Source organism: Saccoglossus kowalevskii, chromosome 15 (genome assembly GCF_978046115.1).
Source record: "Saccoglossus kowalevskii chromosome 15, keSacKowa6.1, whole genome shotgun sequence".
Classification (NCBI taxonomy): Eukaryota; Metazoa; Hemichordata; class Enteropneusta; family Harrimaniidae; genus Saccoglossus; species Saccoglossus kowalevskii.
In genome coordinates this window covers 11,648,730-11,668,190 of record NC_140655.1, presented here as the reverse complement: position 1 = coordinate 11,668,190, position 19,461 = coordinate 11,648,730, and the positions used below count along the sequence as shown (strand labels likewise).

The window sequence follows — 19,461 nt, the reverse complement described above, 5'->3', positions numbered from 1 at the left end:
GCTTTTAGTCCCCATTCGGACGTAGTCCGAAAACGGGGACTTATGTTTTGCCCTGTGTGCGTCCGTGCGTGCGTCTGTGTGTGCCAACGTGCATGGACCGATTAAGTTCAAACTTCACTCATACATCACACATTATATGGGACATATGCACATGCATTTTTTTCATGATCCGATTAACGATAGCCGAATAAGGCCGAAAATGCATCAAATTCACTACGTTCAATTACCCACCATAGACTCCAGTCAGTCAAAATGACTATTTTGAACTGTAGGCATTAATCAGCGATTCTGCCGGTGACGGAGAGATAGAATCCAGGTCAGGGGAAGCCCCATGACCTCAAGATTCTTTTACCCCTTACGTCACGAACCCACGTGACCGAGGCCACCTGGCAACGCCACAGGTAGCCGTTCATCACTCTTAATTTCTCTCCGCCTCGAGTGAAAATGAAATTTAGCGAGCTCTGCTGGATCGCCTGATTTTTTTTTCCTGTCCGGATTTATAGCTTGGGTTGTTGCCGCTGCTCGGCATCCGACATGGTAGCTGGTAGGATAAGTTTTCCTTGTCTTTTTTTTTACCCTCGTGTCGTTTTCCCCTTTGTGTGTAGTATTTTTCACAGCAAAGAAATCAAAATCCGGCGCCACTACGTAGTCACATGTTGATTTCATGGCGGCACCTTTTACAACTGTAATTCGTTTCCCTCATGCATGTCGTCTTTTATTTTTAATGTATTTAGCAATATATAGGTGTAATGACAGCACCAGGGCTCGCTGCCGTTTTTCTTTCCGGTCTCTTCGTGTTTCGAGTCGACCGTGCAGTGGTTATATTCAGAATTTACCAGCATAGAAACCGCATCCGATATACTTTGTCGTAGCTACGTGCGGGTTTCGGGGTTTTTGCGTGAAAGCGTGTTTTTTTCACTGGAGTTCTGAGGCCTGAGATTTTCTTTCAGAGCCATCAAGATCGCTGAGACTGCATGACCGCGTCACAGCAAGGTCGCGCGTCCAGTAAACAAATCGGTTAAAGCGTGTTTTGCATGAGTGGAAAGTCCTCACGCTCGGCTACCGGTACTTCATGTACCGGGACGTCGAGTAAGAGGCCCGACGGTGGAGGTACCAATATTTTTCTCGGTCTCCTCCGCCGATCGGAGGGCATCCTCACAGTCTGTTTTTTTTCAGGCGGTGGTTTACCCGATTTTACCGGCTGCAGCGAGGCTGTGCCCCTGAAGGCTTTCCTCCTATGGGGCCCATTGCGGGTCTCTTTGTGGACCCTTCCTCGCACGGCACCGGGTTTGCCTCCGAGTTGAGGGCTTTGGTCAAAGGACTGTCGGGGCAATTGCGTCCCTGGCAGGCCGGGTAGATCAGACGCAGTTGGAGCGAGCTGTCTCCACTGTGTCCCCTCGGTGGGCTAGCAGGAAGAGACACGAAAGCATGTTTGCATTCAAACACGTCTCTTCCGGGGAACCCCCGTTCCCAGTCACGGCTCTCCCACTATTTTGGGGGGGTGGCCGAGGCTCAGGCTAATTGCACCGGTCCTTCTCTGGATCCGCGGGCACTGAATGCCAACGGGGTGCTGGCAGCCAAGTCTCCGATCTCGGGGCAGGGCTTTCAGGGCAGGGCACGCGTTGACCCCCACTTTCAGCCAGCTAGGGTTCGTCACGCGGTAACGGTACAACGGTAACGAATTTATCCTTGTGTCCGGTCCCCGCTGTGGGTTTTGACTCCTTTCTTACCGGCCCACGGGCGTCCCCAGAGGGAACCGACCCTGTCATGAGACGCACAGTCGAACACGCTCCCTCTCACATATTTTAAGTTAGAGGAGACGCAGTTCACTCGCGTTGGATACAGCCAGTACTCCGGGCGGTCCCTCAGAGTCTTCCATCTATATGACTCGGTGAGCCACCCTTTTGGGGTGAGGCGGAGTATCATCGATCCCAGTGATACGATGTATATACCCCCACCCTTGACCCTAAAGCGACCACCTAAGGTTGCTTCAACGCTTATGGGATCACAGGCGTCGGGATCCAAAGCAACCCCGTCGGCACATCTCTCCCCTATCAGTCTGAGTGCGGAGTGGGGGCGCAGAGCACGCAAACAGTGTTGATGGGCAGCGTTGGTCAGCCGCGGAGGATGTAATGCTTAAGGCCCCCGGGTGGGGATAACGTTAGGCAACATTTCCCACTGGACCAAACGCTACCCAGTCGGTGTATTTCGGGATCAGACCCCATAGCATGGGATGAGACCAAAACACCCCCAACCGGATTCCAAGGCTCCTTCCCCAGACCCCGGTACCATGAATTTGGCAAACCGGGCAAAGGGGGATAGCCGCGTTCCATGGGTGTCTTTGCCAATTGAGGACGACCCATCTAGCCCTGAGGGCAGAGTTGCTTGAGCGCATTATTATGCGTGCCCAGCACTCTGGTGACCTTGGAGGCAGAACGCACCAGCCTCCTAGACCAGGCGACATTTTTACTGGTGGGCCACCGCACATCTACGTGCGACACCCCCTAGTGTTGCATGGCTCGCTTGGCCAGGGCCACTACTGTGCTACGAGACGCGGCCTTAGACGCATGTGTTTTCGCCGACAAGCTGAGCCGGGGTACGTCCCCACCTCAGTGACGCAGACTGGATACCCTCCACCCTCTTTGTTCAGGGAATGGTGGGTACAGTCTCGGAGCTTCGGAGTGCAATGAATCAGAGGGTTCAGATTGAATCTGCTAGCCAGTTGGTCCTGCCATGGGCAAGCGGAGGGCACCCCAAGCACAGAAAACACAACGCCCTAGGGCGTTGCCCGCTAGCCAGAGTCAGCCAGGAGGCAAGCGCTTATACCCTTCCATGGGAGGGAAGGGTAGTGGCGTGCCCCCAGGGAGGTAAGAGCCAGGTGGTGGCTCCTCACCCTCTCTGGGCGGATGTCTACCCGGCAGCAGGGGAAGCATGTTTGACGCTCACCTCTGCAACCGGGGGAGACAGGCACGTGTTCGGTGAGTGGCCAGGTCACAACTTAGTGACTACTTCAGGCCTTGGGGAACTCGCCTCATGGGGGAAGGGAGCACCCTCCCCCCTTGCAACTGCCGAACACATGGCCACACATCCCTGTCGTACACAGATTGCGCCGGTGTAGTCCGGTTTGGAGACGGCGGGTGAACGACCCCTGGACCTTCCCAGGTGGTGACATCCATTTACGGCATACCGCTGAAATCTCCACTTCCCCCCGTCAGTGTCTCCCCTGTTGGGCACTGCCAGGGGACTCCCGCAAGGCGGAAGCAATCAGACAGGAAGTAGCAGTTTGCTGGGGAAAGACGCAATACACAGGGTACATCAGCCAGAACTAAGTCCAGGCTTCTACCCAAATGTGTTCGTAGTACCAAATCTACAAGTGGCAGGCGTCCAGTTTTGGACCTAGACAGACTAAATCAGTACGTGCCCCTCGATCGGTTCCAAATGGAGACACCATTCAGGGTTCTTCTCTCCATCCACCGTTTTGACTGGCTAGCCCCGCTAGATTTAAGCGGGGCCTACCTGCACATACCGATGCACCTAGCGAGTTGCCATCTCTTTCGAATCGCCCGGCTAGGCCAAGTATTCGAACTTCGGTGCCCCCCCTCCGTTTGGGTTAGGCACAGCGCCCTACGTGTTCACCAGAGGGATGAAACAGGTAGTGCTGCTGCTTCACCAGATGTCGGTACACCTCAATCCGTACCCAGACTACTGGTTACCAACAACCCCGGCAAGGGGTAATAGCCAAACGCATCAGGCTAACACAGGATTTACTTCACCAGCTGGGCTCGTTAGTAAATCGACAAGTCCCACCTCGAGCCAACGCGCAGTTGGTGTCCCTGGGCATGGAGTTTTGACACAGAGGTAAGCTTGGCTTAGCTATTTCAAGCATATTGCTTAGCGCTAAGCAGCCTAGCCGAATGCCTAGTCAGCGTTCCCTCGGTGTCTCTCCGTGAACTAATGCGGATCATCGGAATGATGGCCTCGGTTCGAAGGGTCGTTCCCCAGGCCGCACTACGCAGCCGCCCGGTATAACACTTGTTATATCGCCGAGCTCTTCTATGGGAACTAGATAGGCGGGTTTCAATCTCGGACCAAGTGAAGGAAGCCCTGCCCTGGTGGTCGTCACTGACCAACCTCGGGCAGAGGGGCCCCCTTGGACCCGCTCGCCGCAGGCATGACTCTGGTATCAAATGCCCCCCCCCCCCAGGGTTGGGGAGCGCATCTATTGGACGAACAAGCATAGTTTTGGGACCACCATATCAACCGGCTCGAACTGTGAGCAGTGTACAATTAGCACTACCACGCTTTCTACCCATAGTTCGAGACCACAGAGTCCTGCTCCGCACAGACAACACAGCGGTGGTCTCCTTCAAGAAAGAGGGGGGACGCATTCCCCATCGTTGTCAGTCCTAGCGGAGCAAAATCCTCCTTTGGTGCCTGGAATACAATGGGGAGCTAACCGCACACCACCTTCCAGGGGTGAGGAACAGTCTGGCGACGCCCTTTCAGGGCGACTCTGTCTCCAGAACACGGAGTGGCTGATACCCCAGTGGGTAGCCTCTAGGCTCCAGGCTGTTTCGGCTTAGACCGTTTGCCGCACCCCGGAACACCAAGCTCCCGACGTACGTAACACTCCTGCTGACTCCAGGAGCCTGGGCCAGGGTCGCTTTGCTACCCCCCAGATCCACTTAGTTGTGTACGCTTTTCCTCCCTTCCCGCTAGTCCACCGGGCACCGGAGAAGACTTCGACAAGTACACACCTGCATATTATCATTGGTTGCACCCAATTGGCCGAACAGGGCCTAGTTTCCACTTCTGTCGGAAACGATAGTCGAAACACCAGCAGTGCTTCCGGACTTACCGGACATGCCGTCCCCACCAGACGGTGCACTACCACGAGCCCAGCGGGTATCACTTACCCGCATAGAGGCTCTCATTAGACCCGCCCATACGAAAGCTTTATCTGAGTGGGCTGCCAATGTCCTGGCCAGGGCGAACTGGGATTCTACCAATGCAGCCTACATTTCTAGGCTGCGAGCATACACTGGTTAGTGTAGCGGAAGGGAGATTGATCGATACCATCCCTCTATTGGCCAGGTAGCAGGCTCCTTCGTCCACCTGTTTGACTAAGTGGGTTTGTCCTACGCAGCGATCGTTGGCTACAGGTCGGCCTTGTGCCCCACCATTCAAACCTACGGGAACAAGACTAACCGATTGTCCTACTATTAGGAGACTATTTACTGCTTTCCAGACGCTGAAACCCCATGCAAGGGAACTCCCCAACTGGGACTTGTAGGCTGTGTTGTCCGCTCTAAGCAGACCGCCTTTTGAGCCTCTCCAATCAGCACCACTCAATTTTTTGAGGTGGTAAATAGTCTTCCTACTGGCCCTCGCCTCAGGTAGGCGCCGGTCAAAGCTAGGCGCGCACTATCCTTTGCGGACGGTTGTGCCGCTTTTATGGGCGATCAAGTTGTACTAAGACACGAATCGGGTTCTCGCCAAGAACCAAATCCCAGGACACGATCCTCAACCGATCGTCATCCCCCGGCTGGCAAATATTGTCAGTCCGGAAGATCAGGAGGAGTTGCTTCTCTGCCCGGTCCGAGCGCTGAGTTGCTACGAGAACCGTACCAGGTTTTCTAGATGGGGAACCAAACACATGTTTTTGTGTTACGGCCCTGACAAGCGGGATAAGCCGGTTTCCCCGACTTCCATCCCCAGGTGGATTACTGCGACTGTACTGGAGGTCTATAATACACTATCCTCCTCAACACAGACCTTGCAGAGACACCAAGTACAAGAACATGAGGTCTGTGCGATTGCTAACTCACTAGCGCTAGCGTCAGGTGCCCCCCTCAAACACATTCTGAGGGCAGGCTTCTGGAGAACGCAGAACGTCTTCATCAACTACTACCTAGGAGACACCCAATCTATTGAGCAGGGTCTCTTCAGGTTAGGCCCCGTCGTAGCGGGTCAGGCCTTGTTTGCTGACCCAGCCCGAACGACTGCAGGGGCCTCTGCGCATAGGCGATAAGTCAGTCTCTGCATTTTTGCGGGCAGATTGGCTGTTCCACTAGCACTTCCTGGAAGCTCCCAGGTTTCGCTTCTGTCGACCTACGCCCTCATGCGAACTGTTTCGGTCCTACTTCAAGCTTATCACCCCCGAGTTCGGCTTGGGTCTAGCTTTCTCGGGCACACCGAACCCTGTCACCACAGCAGCATTGGCTTCTTGCTTCTGGGACAGCACAGGCAAGGTAAGACACCACCCTTCTTGGGTCTTAACTTAGGTCTTTGGGTTTGTTTTTCATCCCGGACTGGGGGAAAGTCTTTCATCATTCTCCTTTTTTTCTGTTTGCTCGGAAAAACCCGCCACCTATCGGTGTCTGACTCTGCCTACAGTTCAAAATAGTCATTTTGACTGACTGGAGTCTATGGTGGGTAATTGAACGTAGTGAATTTAGGCGAGGGTTCTTCGAACCCGCCTATTCACATAGTTCATACCCACCATAGACTCCGGGTCCCCCCCAACCTCCCCACTCTTTCCGTCGCGTTGGTCTAAGTCCTCGAGGCGGAGAGAAAGGAACCAGAATGATGGACGGCTACCTGTGGCGTTGCCAGGTGGCCTCGGTCACGTGGGTTCGTGACGTAAGGGGTAAAAGAATCTTGAGGTCATGGGGCTTCCCCTGACCTGGATTCTATCTCTCCGTCACCGGCAGAATCGCTGATTAATGCCTACAGTTCAAAATAGTCATTTTGACTGACTGGAGTCTATGGTGGGTATGAACTATGTGAATAGGCAGGTTCGAAGAACCCTCGCCTAAAACCGCACATTTTCACCATTCCAGACCCGGATCTCAGTTATGCATGGACAGATTTTGTTCAAATTTGGTACATACATTAAACATAATAGGACCTTGATGCACGTCATTTTTTTTTGGATCGGGTTTGAAATGGCCGACTGGCGGCCATTTTGTTTTAAAGTATTCAGTTCTGGATCCGTATGTGAGACATGCTTGGATTGATCGAGTTCAAAATTCACACACACAAGGTACATCATGTCACAAATATGTATGTGCATTTGTTTCATGATCTCATTAACGATAGCCAAATGGCGGCCGCTTTAAGGCCGAAAATGCATTGAAATCGCACATTTTCACCATTCCGGACCCGGATCTCAGTTATGCATGGACGGATTTCAGTCAAATTTGGTACATACATTAAACATAATAGGACCTTGATGCACGTTATTTTTTTTTCGGATCAAGTTCGAAATGGCCTACTGGCGGCCATTTTGTTTTAAAGAATTCAGTTCTGGATCCGTATCCGAGACATGTCTGGATTGATCAAGTTCAAACTTCACACACACAAGGTACATCATGTCACAAATATGTATGTGCATTTGTTTCATGATTTCATTAACGATAGCCAAATGGCGGCCTCTTTAAGGTCGAAAATGAATTGAAATCGCACATTTTCACCATTCCGAACCCGGATCTCAGTTATGCATGGACGGATTTTGTTCAAATTTGGTACATACATTAAACATAATAGGACCTTGATGCACGTCATTTTTTTTTCGGATCAAGTTCGAAATGGCCGACTGGTGGCCATTTTGTTTTAATAAATTCAGTTCTGGATCCGTATCCAAGACATGTCTGGATTGATCAAGTTCAAACTTCACACACACATGGTACATCATGTCACAAATATGTATGTGCATTTGTTTCATGATCCGCTTAACAATAGCTGAATGATGGCCATTTTAAGGCCGAAAATACATCAAAATCACGTATTTTCACAATTCCGGAATCGGATCTCAGTCATGCATGGATGGATTTTGTTCAGATTTAGTACAATGTGTTGTACATATGCAGGTGCATTTCGGTCATGATCTGCTTTGAATGTATATGTCACTCAAATATGAACGGAACGGGGACGTGTCATTGACAATGACTTGTCTACTTTCATTTACACTTACAGATTGATTTTTCCAAGCATGACTTGATAATGGGAACTATGTATGAAGGTGGACAAAATATTTGTGGTATTATACAAGATGGACACTGAACTCTTGTGGTAAATATTTAAGAATTTTTCTTAGTCATTCTCATGTATATACAAATTTATATAATAATCTTTCATTCAGTAATACAGATAACAAAGCACTGATTTCAATTTTCTCATGAAATCTTGCTGTCACTTTGCAGTTTTCTCAGTATCTTTGCCTACTTGTCTACTGAATTTGTAGAACACGGATAGGAGGCTATGTCGTGCAAAGCACCTCTACCTGTCAATCTTTTGGTACATTCTTCTGATTTTGTGAACACTTATGTTTGAAAAATGGTATTTTGTGCAAAAATTGTTTCATTCATTTCTTTTTATGCACTTTAGTTCTGCAACTATTACTGCAAAAATAACTATTTGCATTATATATTTTTTGATAGATAGTTTTTTGCAACATGCAATTATTAAATACTGGCAGTACTCACTGCACAGGTTACAGTATACAGGAATTCAGGTAGCTGTAACTAGGAAAAATATTTCTGTTGCTGTGCACTGGAAACTAAAATTACCTTACAGATATTACAACATTTCTATTCATCTGCACACGACAACTACAACTGGTAGTTTATACTGCTTATATGCACTCAGACTGTTTTTATATTCAGCTTTTTCTTGAACTGGGACAACAGTGCACAATCTTAGAGGCTTATATTCATTGAGGTCTTGAGCTTTCATCATGCATCGTATTGGATATATGCACATGCATACATGCTTCTATGGTGTAGGAATTTATCCACACATCCCCCATGGTACATGCAATATCATGAGTTTAATTTCCTGTCATAATAAAGACAATGTTGTTCTTAGTATGTAGTAACATCATAAATATATGCCCACTTATTTATAGCAAAATAGAACTAATTATTCCAAGATGCCAATGTGTATGGTAGACTCAGTTTGAGCGAGTCAATGAGTTTCAATTCAAAATGGCCAACTGGCAGTCATCTTGTTTTTTGAAAATGTCATATTTTGGACATGCTTTCTCAGTTTTTATTCAAATTTGTTTACATAGATCATACATGTTAGGATATGTCCTCCGTTCGTCAGTGCATCCAACTGTTTGTGCGTTCGTACGTTTGTCTGTCCGTCCAGAGTTGTATTTCAAAATTTTTAATTGTAGTGCCTCATTCCTATCTTCAGACATGCATTTTCTTAAACATACTTTAAACAATTTTAGCAAGTGCAATAACAGAGTGCACCTCAATTTATTTTACTTTCACATGTGATCTTTGTTTTTCTCTGCTATATCTTAAACCAGAGGGGTTGTCACGCAACACATGTTCGAATTTGATGTAAATAAACTATCTATTGTATTTGCCACTTGGGACTCAAGTTTCAAGGACACGCTCGCAACAACCAACACCTTCACTTTAATATGACGAGCATAAAGAGAACTTTCAAAAATTTAATGGGGACTGTGTAATTTTCAATGACTTGTTCCTCATAACTATGTCATTTTTTTTTTCATCATGTCAACAATTCCAACATTCAATGTTCCTGTCCCGATTTTGTGTCACAGTGAATGCGTATACATGTTGATTACTTTTGACTGTTGACCGAATGGAAATTTTGTGCTCTTGAGTCTTTTTGAATGCCACAATAAATGACAGACAAAAGATGACAACTATGACTTGTTTTAATTGGGGCACATTTTCTGTTTTAATATCTTGTACGCATCTGACACAAATTTTGTTTATCTGTTGAACTCTTGAATGTGACTTGCCTGTATAGATATACTTATTTATATATTCTGTTGTTTTGAATAATAGAATAAATGAAACACACATACTTCTAATGATAAAGCTTCTGATATAAAAACACTTTTTTTTAATGATTGTTTTGACAGGAAATAAATCAAATGGGGCGCAAAATATTATATCTCAATTCTTTGGGGGAAAGCAAAGAGAAAATGAATCAAATTCAGCAGAACTGGAAGTGAGTATTAGTCTATATAATGTACATGTATGGTTTTCCATAAGTCAACTGTTGGTACTAATCTGTTTCTGATCTGTAGGGCTTGATAAGGTAATTTTTTGGTCTTAAAATTGGATGTTCAATCCTTGGGTCTGTGTGTACAATTTTGGTACATGTATGTGTAAGTTAAATTTTTCCATTCCTGTATGAGCTTTGGAAAATCTTAAGGTCCTGGCCATCTATGCACACATGTGTACAAGTATGTTGGGGAGCCAGTTTTTGGATGCAGTTTGGCCAACATCATTCAAATTTTACCAGTGCTGAAGTTTTTCAGTGTCACTGATGTCTATGATCATTTTTCTGTTACCAGTAATAACAATTTCATTGCATTGTCGAGTTGTAATTTTTATTTTGTCAAAGTTTGCTGCCATTGTTGAGCTAATACAGCCAACTGGTGGCCACTTTTATTTTGATGGATGGTATTCAGGACACACATCTGGAACAGGCCTAAAAAAATTCAATTCATTTTTTGTACATGGATAGTACATGACATACATGATTGTACATATAAAGATGTGGTCAAAGATGGACTGTCATTAGTTTTGGTTGTTAATTTACATCTAAAAATCAAACTATTTTTCATGGCTGGAACCACATTTTTGGCATGTGTGGACTTATTTCAGTCAAACTTTTACCTTTTAGGGGGGGGGGGTGATGCACATCGTGGCTGGTCAATATTTTGTTTTCATCCGTCCATTTAAAATTGTTTAGTACATGCATGGCATCAACATGTACATGGTTTTAATGAATGCTGAAGTAGCAACTTTTCACTTCTGCAAATACACTTACTACTTTGTGTCTGTTTTACAGCAATCATATTAGTAAATTCATCTGCTACTTACTGGTTAACATAATTTGAACAGGACTATGGCAATGAAAACACCTTAGTTTATGGTGATTGGATACTGTCACTTCTGAAAGCTAAAAATTTGTCCTCCACTGTTCTTTTACTCTTCTAACAGTTTTTGATTGAAATATTTCACTTTTTTTTAGTAAATTTGCAGTTATCAAAGAAGAAGATGGAAATTACAAAGTATCAACAATTGACCATGCAGTGCAAGTGTCTCTTGTGGAGTTTTTGTCATTAAGGTAAGGATATATCCCTGAATCATTTGAATATTTTGATGTGTATTAGTGTTACAGCCAGGAAACCTCATCGTGTGTCAGTTGAAATTTAATAGATATAAATAGATATTACAGTACAGCTAAATACTTACTTACCTAATGTGCTAATGCTTTGTTAAAATCGTGTTATGACCTTGCTAACTCTACATTATTGAATGTAAGCTTTGTATTAACAGTAGGCTGTGACTGTATGGAAATACTCACAAAAATATTTGTTGATAAAAACAGTGGGCATAAAATATAGCAGAATGAAAAGAAGTTGTCTAGATTACTACTACTAGATTACATGCTACTTATCAGGGATAGGAAAAAGTTGTCAAAACAACTATTCAAATTCACAACTCTGATTGATTGCTTGCCATGGCCTCATGCCAGCGCCAAGACAACATTTAGATTTGCAGTCCCTGTTGGTACATTCACTGTCACCCAACAGTGGTTTACTGTGTTTGATGCATTATTTATTACAGATGAATTGAAACATCAGTCCATGACTTCCCTTTGAATTTTCTGCGCAAGGACTGTACAAAATCAATCCATATTTGAAATGAGAATTATAGTTTATTATTATCACATTATATAGGACGAAAATTAAATAGTGTCCATTGTCGTAATTCAACATTGCGACAATGTCAATAAAGTTTCTATAGGGTAATTCAGTAACAATCTCCACTTGTCAAAAATACTTCTCGTAAAAATAACAGTAGTAATAGTCTTTGAATGTATTAATAAGAATGGCCAATTTATTACGGATACTTGATTGTACGCAAGTTAAAATCTATAGATTATATCAAGGCAGTTCTATTGCCACTCGTCTAGTACAGATCAAGGATTGGATGATAGTAGATACATTATTTGACAAACATGATTACTGAAAAAACATGTGGCTGCAAAGTATAAAATATCTATCTTTCTGGAGCACAGTTGTATTTGTGTTTTACCCTTTCAAATGTATTATATTTTTGATTCAAACACTATTTTAATTATATTTAAAAACTTTGAATAAGAATCAACTTTACAACCCTGAATATGCTAACATTATGTTACACTAATGCAAAGCTAACATCAAGTTAACATGCATTAACACATTTTTGAGCTGAAATAAATGGCTCATGCATGAGGGAAATAGACATTTCATATTTCTTTGACTGCTGTCTAGTTTCATCTTGTGAGGTTTTTCACTTTCTGATGTCTATGATCATTTTTCTGTTGCCAGTAATAATAATTGCATTGCTTTGCCTATTTGTAATTTTTATTTTGTCAAAGCCTTTTTGGCGGATGAAAAATAATGTGGGCATGTAGTTATTTATACATGTTCTATGATTTACATGTATATAAATTTTTAAGTTTGCAAAGTATTTAGCAAAAGAAAAATACACACAATTATTACATGGAATGGACAAAGTTTTTGAACTCAGAGAAGATATCGTATGTTGCCTCTCAGAATCAGGTAAATAAGACATTCTTTCTTGAAAAAATAACTGGATTTTCTTGTGTTAAACTTTATAGTATTGGCTTTCATGTTTGTTACCCACATTCAGAATTGCTTCCTTTTAATTTTAAGTATATACTTTTCTTGAGTTCATATGTGATTTTGAAAGTAAATAAAATCAGAAATGCAAACAACTTTTAAAATCATAATGTGTAATTTAGTGTCATTTGGGTTCATATCGTATGCCAATATTGTCTTTTTTTTAAATACACTGTTTTCAAATTTTTATAATTGACTTTCATGAATTAAATGGCTGGCTGTTCTTGCAGGTGTTAAAGAGCAAAACTCAAACACAAATGAACCATTGCTTCAGACTGAAGAGCAAAAAAAAGCTAAACAAGCACATCCAGGTAAGTGTGCCACATTTTGACAGATTGGTAAGTTGGAAACATGCTTTGTATCAAGTAACATACGTTTTTATCATTATGTGCAGTCCCTTCATATATACACTTTCTGGAGATATTACTATCCTTACAATGATGGGGTGTTGATTCGTTCTGGCTCAAATTGTTCAGCATGCATGAAGCTGGCAGAATTTCAATTTATAACTAACATATATGAATTGCAGGATTCATTTTTCTTCTTTCTTTTTCATTTACATTTTACTTGATTCTTCCTTTTAGTTCAGCATGAGCTTGCTTATCCTAAAAGAAGGGCATCTGGCAAAAGTGATGTTTCTTTCACTCAGACTTCATCTAGTGTAAAGAAAAAAAGCAGACAGATGCCTCAAGGTATGGAACTGTTTCAGTATGTCTTTAGCTGCCAAAATTTCAATGTGTATTGCACCTCATAGACTATGACTTTATGATGTCTATTTAAACAATAATGAACGACCCGCCAACCCATAATGGACGAAAGCTTACTCCATTATGAGTTGACAAAGAATTTATTATTGTTATTTTTTTAAGCATTTTCAATATCAGTGGATTTGCTGCCACTAAAAAATGGAAAATTTCGAGAAAAATCCACAGTGAACAGAACTGTTTCGCAGTCACTGGCCTGTGAATCTGAATAATTTAAAATGTCTTTCTGAAAATTGTATTAACAATCTCATATGGCAAACTAAGAAAGAAACTAGTTTTTATCCATCAAATATTATTGTAATTAATTAATTTACAGTGTGGTGTGGAGTAGCATTGTAGTGGTCGCCCGAGTGAACGGCACACAGTGACTAGTACTTTTGGTGTCCGTCACGACCTTGCACTATGCTATGCTAGACCGCCGCCTATGGACTGACGGAATTGACTGTGCGTAGGAGTGTGTACCATGGGTACATGTACGAGTGAACGGCACACAGTGACTAGTACTTTTGGTGTCCGTCACGACCTTGCACTATGCTATGCTAGACCGCCGCCTATGGACTGACGGAATTGACTGTGCGTAGGAGTGTGTACCATGGGTACATGTACGTTGTCGTATTGTTACCCAATCCAGCAAGTGTTTTCAAACCATTGAGGTGGATTTTATTGGCGACAGTCCTGTAATAGCTATTTTCAAATGCTACGAGAGGCCCATGATTTGATGAATACTTCAAGCCAAACGAATGCGTAGCGAGTGAGTGAACATGGCTGGAAAGCTAGTGGGTGTTAGCCATCCTACAAACAGTGATTTTAATCTTGCTGTATAAATAACAAGTCATTGTTAACAACACAGTCCCCGTCCAAAATTTTGTGATTTGACATATCAATTTGATGCTGATGAAGTCATTGAGATTAGATTGAAACCATTAATAGGAGATGGATTTGTAAAAAAATATGATTTATTGCTTTTACATGAGAATTGGACAATCATATTGAATCAAATTACAAAAATAATGTTTGTGTTGATGTATCTATTGGTATACTGTTTTTGTACAAAATTTAAACAGAAATATTCATTGCATTCATAGGAAAGTAGGCATGGGTACCATGAAAAACAAAATGGCCGCCATATTTGTTTGAATCACGAAAAAAAGTATGACGTGCACATATAACCAAATGTGTATGATCATCATTCCAAGTTTAATCCAAATCGACCCAGTCATCTTTGAGAAACAGCCTCGGACATGTGAAAATGACGATTTAGCGCTTTTACATTAAAATTGGGCATCGGCCAGCCATATTGAATTGAATCACAAAAACCATGCTGGTGCAGATGTATCTCTTGGTATACTATCTTTGTACAAACTTTAAACAGAGACATTCATTGCATTCAAGATAAAGTAGCATGGGTACCATGAAAAACAAGATGGCCGCCATATTTGTTCGAATCACGATAAAAAAATGACGTGCAACTACAAACCAATATGGATGATCATCATACCAACTTTGATCCAAATCGACCCAGTCATCTCCGAGAAACTGCTGCAGACACGTTTAGGTATCAGAAATAGCAAATTTTACATCCAAAATGGCCACAAGTCGGTCATTTTTGCTCCGATAATAAAGTAACTTGACGCGTATATGTAAGATATTATGTTTTCATGTAAAGTTTGAATGAAATCAGTCAATTGGTGTTTGAGATATAGCTCCGGACGTACATACATACGGATGGATGGACGGACGGACGGACGGACGGATGGAACTAACCCAAAATGATAGTCCCCGTTTTCGGACTTCGTTCGAACGAGGACTAAAAAAAGACACCTGACAACAATCTTGTTTCACCAATAAGTGTAGTACTACTATTCATTTTTCTGTACTCACACTCTGTAAACATAGCAGCATCTGCTTGGATGAATCACCCCGGGTTAACCTTAGTTCATTGACACGATTAGGGACATGACAGCGGCATCAGTCGTGGAATCTAGAAGCATGCCTACTAGATGAAATGCTTCAACCGAGCGTGCTTTAACGTAGAGAGCTAACGAGGATGCTTGCAATTTCTCTTCTTAAATAGTTTCTCCTTTATTCGTTTTCGAAAACTACATTGTATTCAAATCCATGGTACAGGGATCAATAATGGGATACTTTATTGCGAATAATCTGCTGCATTGACATCATAAAATCCACTGATATTGATAATGCTATAATATAATTAAATATCAGGTTTACTTTAAAATTGCATTACATCATTTATTACATATCCATGTTGATTTGTTTTTGTTATGTTTGACTGACTGGTGGTCATTTACAAAACCATAAAAAATCAACATATGAAAATGTCATTTAATTTGAAATTACTCATAGGATATTACTTATACACCTTGTTTTGATTTTGAGTGATGGCAATTTTTCAACTATTATTTCAAACAACTTCTTTTTGAAAATCTAAACAATTTTGCAGCAACAGATTTTGATTTGCGGCTGTCTATTTACCTTGTTACTTTGTAACAGTAGATTTACTTGATATTTTCTTTTTGTGTTAGGTGCAGAATATAAGATATGGAGTGTTGAAGAAAAGATGGCTGTTACAAATTATTTTTCGCAAGATATTAGACTTCTACACGTGCCTGGAAAGACTGCTTGCAGTAGTTGTTTACAACAGAATCCAGTTTTGTGCCATAGGTCCTAGAAAAATGTAAAAGATTGTGTTCGTAATTTGATTACGGTACATAAGAGACGGAAGGATAAATGAATTCTGTTATTTTTGCTGCCAGATGTTATATAATAATGTGGTATACATCAAACTGTAAAGAACTGCTAAAGAGCCGCCAGTTCATATTTGCTACCACACCTGATTCTACATCTCACCTCATCAGGTGCTCGGCCATGGTAGTATTAAACTCTTTTTATAGAAAGGGATTTGTTCCAGCAGGATTATGATTTAAGGTATAGATACAGGTTCTTGGGCACTTGGGAGTGAATTTTGTTTTTTTTTTGCTTTTTTTTATCCAAAGTCTTGGCTATAGATTGTTAAAATTTCGCAGTATTGTGAATAGTGGAACATACTCAAAAGACGATTTTAAATTATAGAAAACAGGTACAAACATTTTCTTTTTTGAATGTTTAGCAAGATTAGGCAAGGCTACATACATAAATAATCAAAAAGAAACATGGTGAAAAAAGTAATGACGGGATCTCCATATTATGCACTATATTTAACTTTTTTCAAAACAATAATAGGTTGTTGTCAAAATAGTGTGAGAATTTCAAGACAAACTGACAAAAACTGTGGAAGCTAATTAATTTCCAATCTCTGTGACTAACCAGAAAACACGAACGGAGATAATGCCTGTTTTATGAAAGTGACGTTAATCGTCTACAAAAATGGCTATTGCATCACAACGACATGCCAAAATCCATCATACATCGATGCTTGCTGATGTTCAATCGTCAGATAAAAAATAAAATAAAAATATTTACAATTCAAGGGAAACGGACGTAAAATTGTCTGCAGAGTCAACACCTTGCGCGAAAACTGTCACGGTGTCGTGTTATCATTTCCACTGAGGGAGGGGCACAATGGATCACGTAAAGCTGATGAGATATTCATACAGTTATATAAACATTGCGGATTGAGTCTAAATTTACTTTCCCTCAAACCTTAAAAAAAATACATTGTATGACTCAGTTTTTCGTGATCTCCAGTGAAATGGACCATGCGAAGTTAGACAACCAGTTTGAAATGGGCTGTAATATTTTGCTACACAACGGCTATTTGCAGTTTTTACTACTCAATCGGTCAACTGCCTGTGAGAAAAAATCTAAATGGGAGGGAAAATATTGTAAATCGAGACAGGTTTCATTCAACTAAAGATGAGATGGGTCGATAAAAATTAAACGAACCCTGACCTCTGGAAGTACCCGATTTATAGAGTGCCTTAGTACCAGAGGTTGCAGAGCATACATACAACGTACTTTTCGACATCGCTACAGGTGCATGCTAGCTGACAAGGGGGTTTCCGATTGAGGTAACCAAGATGGCATCACAGAGTGCTTCATTTTTCCGTGGTGCTTAAAAACAGAATCTTGTTGGCAATTTTTCTGTAATTTGCAGGGTATTTTTTTATTTTTGATTAACCGAGCATTTTACGAGCATGCCATTGAAAAGTTATCGATACAGCACAGCAATGGTGTTTATCCATTGCATTGCAATGCTATCATCAGGGTGATCTCTACAGCAAAACGAAAAATGTTTACTTTGTATACTTCAGTTTTAAAATACCTTGGGAGAAAAAAAATGTGTGAAAACAAAAATATTTAGTAATATAACAATATGCCAGGCTAGAAGTTGTTGACAAACAACTTCGGGACTTTTAATCACATACGTGTGCCTTGGTTCCCTCTATTTTAAAATCGTTTTTTTTTGAGTGTTTCAGCATTGACAATGCTCCAAAATTTTAACATTATCTAGCCAAGACTGTCTGGGTAAGAAAAAGCAAAAAAAAAATAATTCACTCAAAGTGCCCACGAACATGCATCTATACCTTAAGGCCACTTCATTGTTATTGCAATGAATCTCACACTGTCAGATATTGTGGTCAAATCTATGCAAGTTGTTGTAACCTTTGCAGTTGGGTCATACCTTCATTAATTTCTGATAATTGGTACTATAGAAACAGTGACAGGTTCTTAAAGCGACAATAGATTTTGAAAATTTTTATTTAAATATACCTACATAAAGATTACCAAAATACTGTTTTAGACATAATTGCGTGGAGATCGGTCAGCCTTTCAAGCTGGGAACGTATTTGACCCAGGGCCCTCAGTAAGTTATCATGTACTGTAATTTTTCATCAAAACTGGAATTCAATAGATGGAGACCATGACGCAACCGTGCCCCCCTTATTTCACTGACAATGATTTAATGTACAATGTCCGTTTATGCTATGCTTTCAGTGTCTGCAGGAAATGTTTTATTAAAATGAAAATATCGATAGTTGCAGCTATTGTCATTTTAACTACAGTGGTCACAAAAAATTTATGTCTTTATACTGAACTGAATGTGTGATCAGGTGAAACAAACCTATCTCTGCTACTCAGTAGTATTCTACATGTGCACTTGTCCTACATTCTAAAAAACATGTTACACTGATTGGTCTTATGGTAATCATGTCAATCAAAATCATGCTTTGCTCCAAAAGCCAATAGCAAGTTTGAGATATTCTGTGTACATCATTTGTTACTTAGGATGAATTATAAAAACATAATTGGATTCTAGAAATGTAAATGTTATTGAATTGAGCTCAATCTGAAATAAGTGACTGAATTCATGGTTCCATTAATGGAGTTCCCGTGTTCTTTGTTATGATTAATTAATATTTTCATGTATTTCTACCTCCATATATTTTGTTTTTCATTAAATAAATCCTAAAGCAAGGTGGTCGTTGCGCCATGGCCTGGTTGATAATGGACTTGTACCGATGCACACAATGCGTGTGAAATACATTGCTTACGTGTAATTCAAACACCCGCTGCGCCGACCACCACCCTTTAAGTTTATGGGCATAAGCATTTAGATCATTTACAATGATCATTTTGTGCATTTGATCTTAGGTGGACTTGAGTTTCAAACAGGTTTATTCCTTCCACTACCATAGTTATCTGTGGTCATCCACAACATGGTCTTGTTTAAATTTTGGAGTACCATATGCTCTATCTCACCTAAATTTGGGATGGAAAATTACCACCTTTTCATGCTGGAAGTTTCAAAATAAGAATAAACATTTTGTTTGATATTGCATTCCAGCAGAAACGAAAAAATATACTAAAAATATTTACAAATTTTCTATACATAATGCCACATGTGGCTGAGAAAAAACACAACTATGGAAAACTCCCTGCCTATACTATTAACAAGTACACTTTGATCTCTGCTCATTTCTCATTATAATGTAAGAAAGGAATATGTATTCCTTCAAACTATTGCAAATAAAGTTGATTATTAGAAAA

At 41.5% G+C, this 19,461-nt stretch overlaps 1 long non-coding RNA gene across 1 annotated transcript; it reads right to left on the bottom strand.

Moving 5' to 3' along the window:
- Nucleotides 1–13,063: 13,063 nt before the first annotated feature.
- LOC146733933 (uncharacterized) lies at nt 13,064–16,007 on the bottom strand. The gene is made up of 2 exons (XR_014931659.1): nt 15,946–16,007; nt 13,064–13,344 (listed from the first exon to the last, which is right to left on the bottom strand). It is a non-coding gene; the product is annotated as an uncharacterized LOC146733933 (long non-coding RNA).
- Between the last annotated feature and the right edge of the window lie 3,454 nt (nt 16,008–19,461).